The sequence below is a fragment of the Trichoplusia ni genome, chromosome 3 (genome assembly GCF_003590095.1).
Source record: "Trichoplusia ni isolate ovarian cell line Hi5 chromosome 3, tn1, whole genome shotgun sequence".
NCBI classification, from domain to species: domain Eukaryota; kingdom Metazoa; phylum Arthropoda; class Insecta; order Lepidoptera; family Noctuidae; genus Trichoplusia; species Trichoplusia ni.
The window spans coordinates 5,139,528-5,147,944 of record NC_039480.1 but is presented as its reverse complement, the minus strand read 5'-3'; positions in this window follow the sequence as shown (position 1 = coordinate 5,147,944).

The window sequence follows — 8,417 nt, the reverse complement described above, 5'->3', positions numbered from 1 at the left end:
CGCATGGAAAGCGATCGTTGGGCCAAAGTCACTATGGGAGCCAACGGATGGACGGCGTCGTCGTGGGCGACCTAGGAAGCGGTGGCGAGACGACCTTAACGCTTACCGCGCAGGCTGGTTCCATGTGGCCCAGAATAGAGAGTCGTGGAAGGATTTGGGGGAGGCCTTTGCCCAGCAGTGGGACACAGTGGGCTAGAGAAAAAAAAATAGTACATGCGATGTATGATTGCCAAGTGATACTGGCGAAATATCATATTCTTCCTCTCTCGTACTCTGCTGTGCCCGATAAGTTAGTAAAGAAGCCTATGTCCTTTCCCAAGCTCTAGATATATCAAATTACACTACAATCGTTTCAGTAGTTTTGGCGTGAAAGAGAGACAGGCATAGAAACTAATATAATAATAATATAATATAATGTTGGACAACATTCACACAACGCCATCTAGTCTCAAATTAAGCAGAGCTTGTGTTATGAGTACTAAAAAACTGATAAACATACTTATATAGTTATCAATACATACATATTATAGATAAATTACACCCAGACACAGAACAAATGATCGTGCTCATCACACAAACATTTGTCCTGGGTGGGAATCGAACCCACGACCTCCGGTATAGCAGTCAGGGTCACTTGAAACCCCCAATACAAGGATTGCTAATAGTATATTTGGTAAGTCCAACATAATTCGTTAATGCCGTGTTCATAATAGATTAAAAAACAATTAAGTTTCATAAATTGGCATGTTTCATATAATTATAGGTCTTTAACTTCCTGCCTCACTTGCATGTCGTTTTCGCGGCATTTTGACCACAATCAACTTTTATAATTGACTTTGGAAGGTTTTTTCAATCAATATTAATGGAATATTTTGAATGTTGAATGCTAATCGTTGACCAAATGAGGAATTGATTATTTTTTCTTCGTATTAAATTTAATTAGACCACTGTAATGAATAAGTCTATTTTTTTTGTTTGTTTTAATGCGGAAAACCTCGCATACATTGTTCTGAACCCAAAGTAAGTTGCTAAAGCACTTGTGTTATGGAATTCAGATACAACGAAGTTACCACAAACACCCAGACCCGAGACAATGTAGAAATGTGAGTTTTTACATTGACCCGACCTCAGAGCTAGCGACATCTTGAAACTGGTGCGTACGCCAGTCCACCACGGAGGTCGTCGTATTAAAATCCTATTTCTCTTTAAGCCACTTCCCATGTTTAGAAGGTTTGAGCATTGATCACCACGCTACCTCACTGAGGGCGATTGCAAGATTCTTATATTCAAAATCAAATCAAATTAAATATTTATTGAAACATAATCAATTTTACAACGTATAGTACTCGTTAACGACTACATTAATTAAAATTAAACTGTGTCGCAGCCGTTAGCGCCCACCTCCGAGAGGAGTCTTCGGCGTTCCAGCAATTTAACAGAAGTTGACAGTACTTGAAATTAAGTTTCCCCACAATATTATCCTGTCACCACTAAACGGATTTAGACGAAACTTGGTACACAGACAGTGTATAACCAGGATTAACACATAGTTTTAATCTCGATTTTGTGTTCTCATGGGATCATTTTCGATTTGAAGCGGGGGGACCTGAAGCAGCAGCTAGTTATTACACAAACTAATTGTGCCAATATCGAGATGATATATTGCCGAAATTATGATGTATACGTATAGACAAAAAAAAACTTTATGTAAATGACATAACCTCAAAAACTTTAAGTAAACAATATGATTATTATGACATGCGACTTATCAAAGCAATTTAACGTTTATTGACAAAACACACGCATTGGCTGTTTCTAAATCCCTGAGTCTCTGTTTTATTACGTGTTTTAAAAACATCTATACTATCTAATATTATAAAGAGGAAAAATTTGTGATTCTGTGTCGTTGTCTCTCTCTCTATTGAACTATTTTTTATATATCTTTCATCAATAGAAAGACAATTCATTTAAGAATATCATTTGCTTTATTAAACCGAATGCCCAGCAAACTTCTTGGATTTATTTATGTTAAAGAATAAGCCCGCCAAAAATACTTATCCATTAGGTATTATAACTCTTATGAGGGATAGGTTGTGGGCACTTAGTCCTGTTATACATCGTAGGCTAAAATATGAAAAACGCATACTGGAGCCGAAAAAATGTTCTTTAATTCGCTGCACCGCCAGTGAGAATAGAAAGAAGAGTTAAGACTGTTTAAGCATGTTGTATCCAAAACTATTTGTCACCTGTAACTAGGAACAACAAAACACCAATTAAAATGGATAAACGGTCCAACAGTTAAAAATTCATTCCCCTCACTACAGAAAGGGCATAATATGTTTAACAATCTGACCTTTGGCATAACACGACATGCCTAGCGCTCATTAAAAAAAACCTAACGTCGCCATTCCAGTCAACTGTCAAACGTACCACAGATTATATAGAGTTTGTTTTCGCGCGCTCCAACGAAAGAGGTTTCCGATTTTTCCTACTTATAACCAACCTCCTTTCGTGCAAAGCATGCGTGCTTGCCCTTTTCGAAGTAATTAGGAATTTTCGGAGTTGTATCGTAGTGCTAAATTACCGAGAGTTATGTCAAGAATGGAGTAAATATCAAAAGAAATAAAGGAATACAATTTAAGAGTTGATTTTTGTTGTTTTGAAGTCTCGTTGGTAAAATTTAGTACGTGACCGAGGGACGTTGTTTTTTTTTGTTATCGTTACTTGTTTATGAAGTAAATTAAAGTTTGTTGCAAGGTTAGGCCTTGGTAGTATTCTCACACACATAATATGTAAACTCCATACTCATTTCTGGACTTTTGGTAAACCAAGCGAAAGCAATTTTATCAGCAAACTTCACAGTATATATTGGCTAACAGGCTGCCACTCCCGCTTAAGCAACAAAGGATATTATTACTTCTTAGACCCTCGTTGCTTAGACGGGAGTAGTTCACAAAGTCATCAAATTAAGCCTATATAAAGAGATTTTGAAACCAATCATACCCTTTTTATCATGCATTAAATGTAATCTCGTAAGTACCCTTTTAAAAAAATCCTCATAGACATCCACCTCCTCGGGGGAGGATGCAGGTAGTGTCAGACTCTTACTGACGAAACCTGAAGAAACGTGCAACATTTCTCGTAGTCGTTTGGCCGGGGTGTGGCAATTAAGCTAGTGTGCATTTAAGCAATAAATATCTCAGCTTCCATGTTTCACGGTGATGTCTGGGTCCTGCGCCTGATATCTCTCCGGTCGTGTCGGATTTCCATCCCATCCGGCTATGAGAGTTCGGGAACAGAGAAACCAGTGTTTGCTAACACACTTGTGTACTACAATTTGTCCTGCGTAGTTACCTAGTGTCTTGCGACACTAGCCGGCTTGGGCGAAATCGGGGCATATCATTATTGCATATGTATGTTTATTACCCCTTCACACTAAAACGGCTGGCCTGATTACGACAATATCTGGTATGGAGATATCCGACACCTTTTATCAACACAGACTAATTTTATCCGACTTCCTTTAAAGAGGGTTATGTTTTTGCAGCTACACCTGACACGTGACACTATTCGAATGCCCTTTCTTTATATATCTACCAAGATCCCTTTACCAATATGTCATTTTCTTCCAACATTTAAACAACTATAATTCTTATTTGTCAAGTAAAAATGTTACGCGTAAAGTCAAAAAGGCACAGATAAGAAAACTGCCTCTTTTCTTTCGAACGATCGATTTAAACTGATCAGTATCGCACGCAAACGTTAACGTTGAAAAGGTCACACAGTTTTATCTGTGCTTTTTTATACAAGGCAAAAGAAACTACTTTCGGACGTCATTAATGTCATACGTTGATCTATTAACAGTCATTTTCAAAAGATTTTCAGAAAGTAGGAGATTGTGAGTTCGGCCATTTTTTTTTTTCAGAACTTGGACTGAATTGACGGATTTTGTTGATTCTTTCTTTTATTTCACGTGAAATAGCTGTCATTTGGTCCCTTAGAAATCAAATCTGATTATTACTTATATAGTATACTAGCTGTTGCCCGCGACTTCGTCCGCGGGGTTAGAAGAAATTGCGACTATAACTTGAGATTTAAACTATCCTATCTCTCAAGTTGGATCGAACTGCACATGGTGGGCGAATTTTATTATAATCGGTTAAGTGGTTTGGGAGTCCATTGAGGACAAACATTGTGACACGAGATTTATATATATTAAGATAATAATCAGATTTCAGAGTTTTTATTTCAAGTTTGGATGAAATTACAGACGAGAGTTGTAGTAACAGAATTCCTTTTGAAAACTGTAACATATTTTTCATATTTTTTGGCTCGTACATGTCTCTATTCGTTTAGGCCATATAAATCGGAAATATCCTACTAAAAGGCCATGTAATCAAAAATAATGATTTCTCTTTAAGAATCATGCAAAAACCTTGACTTACCTGCAATCACTTAAAGGTTATCAAATAAATTATTCTTGTTTACGTTACGCCATCTTGGATTCACTGACAGCTAGCTGTCAGGTTTCCCGCGCACGAACTTACGTAAAAAGGTTAAATAAGCAAGGGAAAATAACTTTCAGTGAAATTATTTTATGTATTATACGAAATGGGATTTGGGGAAGTATTTATTTCAGTAATTATTTTATTTTGAAGTGTTTTTATTACCTTTGGTATTGATTTTAGTATTATATGGAAGACAGAAGTTGCGAACGAGTTCTTCCTCGTGGTAAGGATATGAATCAGAATTCGTTGTGTGTTGTTTGACGAGATTAATCGTTTTATAGGCCAGGCAACTTTTCACAGTTTTTGGAACTTAATTAGGTACTGGAAAGAAACACAAAGATTAAATAACTAAGCGCGGGAGAGCAGTAATAAAAAATATAATTATATTCCACAATTTTCACACACCGCAATCTTGTCTTAAACTCAGCAAAGCTTGTATTACGAATACTAGACAACAATAAAAATAAATACTGGGAGTATCAAATCGCACAAACATATTTTGTCCTGTATGGGAATCGAACCCACGACCACCGGTATAGCAGTCAGGGCCACTAACCACTAGACCGACAGTCCAGTCTATACAACTACACAACATAAACATATCACCTAAGTGGTGTTATTGCATGCAGGTAATTTATGCCCAAGATGACGTCACAACCAAGCTATATGTAGCAAGTATCGTCGGAAATTGACTTGTGAGAAATTGAAATACATTGAAGTTCTATAGTTAGATTTGAACTAGAAGAATTGATACATTAAAAGTGGATTAGAAATGAGAGAATTGAAAAAAAATGGTTTTGTAATAACAGCTGTATTATGAAACAAAACTACTTTTACGGATTTTATCGCGGTTTAATTTTAAATTTTAGTTCCCGACGTTTCGACACCTTTGCAGGTATCATGGTCACGGGAAGACTGTTTGCCGACAGTTATTTCGATGTCTAATTTTTGCGTAAACCTAAGAAACCACTAGCTGTATTATGGTCTTGTATCCACTGGATAAAAACGGTCTCAACTAATGACGCATGTCTGTTTAATCATGCTGACTAGAAGCAGGACTAAAAACAGACTAAATTGGGAAGAAGAATATCAAATAAGACCATGACCCCGATCCTGCTATTTTACAATGGCGGATGAATGAATGGCAATTGGATTAAATTTAAAATTATTCCTATTATATTAAGCATTTTGCCAATACAATAATTGGAAGTTAATTGTATTGACCTTGAGTGTACCGTCCCGTACTGAATTTACAATTACTGTGTAGAAAAATGCTTAAGAGAATACGAAAATTGACATTTTAAACGAAATTTCATTCATTCATCGGCCGTTGTAAATAACGGAATTGAGGCCCTGTAGTTCTTAAGATGGTCGCGGTTATACAAACAACTCATACTATATCATCAACGGCCTAGCCTTTTCCCAGCTATGTTGGGGTCGGCTTCCAGTCTAACCGGATTCAGCTAAGTACCAGTGTTTTACAAGGAGCGACTGCCTATCTGACCTCCTCAACCCAGTTACCTGGGCAACACGATACCCCTTGGTAAGACTAGTTGTCAGACTTTTCAAGCTTCTGACTACCTGTAAAGACTGTCAAAGATGTAGGAATAACAGCCGGGACCCACATTTTAACGTGCCTTCCGAAACACGGAGGAACTCGTTATGACACAGATGGTCACCCATCTACGGACCAACCCCGTCAAGCATAGCTTAACCTGTGAGCGTTTCACTTATGCGGTTATAGCTTAGCCAGGAGCTCCTCTATATAAAGCTAGAATATAATAAACCAGCCTGCAAATGTCCCACTGCTGTGCCCCATATAGGGAATGTTTGAGCATTGACCACCACGCTAGCTCACTGCAGCCGTTTTCATATCTCAATATTCGAAATCCAGGTTCCTAACCATATTTTTCTATACAATTTGACAGTGGCGTCTCAGTCTAATCAAAAAACTAGGTTATTTTTCTTCGAAAAAGTCCCAACGGTTTATCTACTTCGGATACCTGGACCTCACACATACGAACCCATCCATCGCACCGCAAAACCATCGCTACCTCTATTTTATTAAGTAACTGCCATTATTTTGAATGCGCATGATACAGCATTTTTATTTCACGACACCTACAAAAGCCTTACGTTATCGTAAGGAATTATTTTAACCCCCCCCCCTCCCTCCCTTGCGGCCCCGAAACCTTACCTCCGATATAATATAGGGGGTGGGGAGTACCCCTTATTTAATACCAAATACAGGGTGTTATTTTACTTGGAGAAGAGATTTTTGCAAAAAAAAATGGAAATTTGTTTTGAGTAGTTTTTAGGCTGTCAAATTTCGCAGTAACTATTGATGAAATTATTAAGTGTTCATGTATAAATACGTGGTCTTGATGTTGTAACTGTTTGAATGCACGGATGGTCGAGGTCACCACGCCAAAGCTACTGAGGACGCGACGCGACGTGTCTCGGTTTCGATCCCTGCGTAGGACAAGGTGTCATGTGATGCACGAATGCTTGTTCCTACGTCCTGAGACTGTGAGTTTAACGTTTGTGAACCCGCGCGACACAAGCATAATTTGAAATTTAAAATTTCTTATTGCAGGAGTTGCTTTTTAAGAAAAATATAGGAAGAGATTCACTGATTTTTGGGCTGAATAAATAAGAAGTAGGTAGGTACTTTTTGTCAATTCTTTTGATTGTCAAATTTTCATGCAATGACAACTGACAACTTTGAAAGTTTCACACCTAAGTTATTGTAATAGAAAGTTCTCTATGATGTCATCCTTTATGACAAGACACGTAGCTATCATTATTTTTTTGCTCCTAAGCCCTATGCTCTCGTATTTTCTATATCTTTAGCTGTATTGTACCTACAGTAAATTAAAGCGATGACGTCACACCCAACGTGCTGGAAAAGCTAGGAATAAACGCTTTCGACACGCACCGCGGTCTTAAGGAGGTCAGTGTGATGCGTTTGCTTTGCACGTATGCATCATACTAGCTGTAGAGGCGACTTCATCCGCGAAACAAGTATTAAGTTTGTCTACAGTGACAAAAAAGAACTTGCTTTTCTTATTATGTTTTTTCTAAAATAAAAGTAGCGTGACCTACTCCTTATTACATCAGTTATCTGATAGCAAAAGTTCCGTCAAAATCACTCGGGCGTGAAGAAGCAACAATGTTTGACACCTCTACACACATATACAATTTCGCATTTATAATATTAGTGAGATTCTGGACAATGAACAAAAACATTTTCAAACAAAACAAAATTTCATCAACCTTTTTTATGAAAAGAGGTTACGCACCACCCTGTATATCAAGAAAGTACAACCTTGCTTAGAGAACCTTGGGCCAAGTAGTACCGCGTCAAGCTTCGTGCAACCACCACGACAACCAACAAGACCACAGTAACTAATCTCAGTTAAGAGTTTAACCACACAGAGTTTAAACCGTGCCTAAAAGACATTGTTTTAAATAACAAGTTAAAGAAAAAAGTTTGTCTCTCGTTTAAAAAAAGAAATAAAAAATAAAACTAAATATGTTATAATGCGAACGCACGCTTCCGCACTGTTCTATTTTTGAAATTGTGATCCTATTTTTTTAAGTGAGTTTTTTCTTTTAAAAGTTGTTACGAAAATACGAAAAAATAGGATTATCTGTTCAGTACTAGTTTCGCCATAGATAATAATATCTATGGCGAAACTAATATTACAAATAATTAGAATTAATTATAAAATTCATATTAAACACACCGCGAGCTTATTGCACTGTTGATACCAATTTTAAATATTTTAACACAAATATATATTTTTGATTGATCAATAAATCAAAAAATGTAAGATTCATTTTAATTAGATATTATTGTGAGAAGTGCTATGCAGCTTATGTGGTGTGGAGGTAAGATAGACAGTC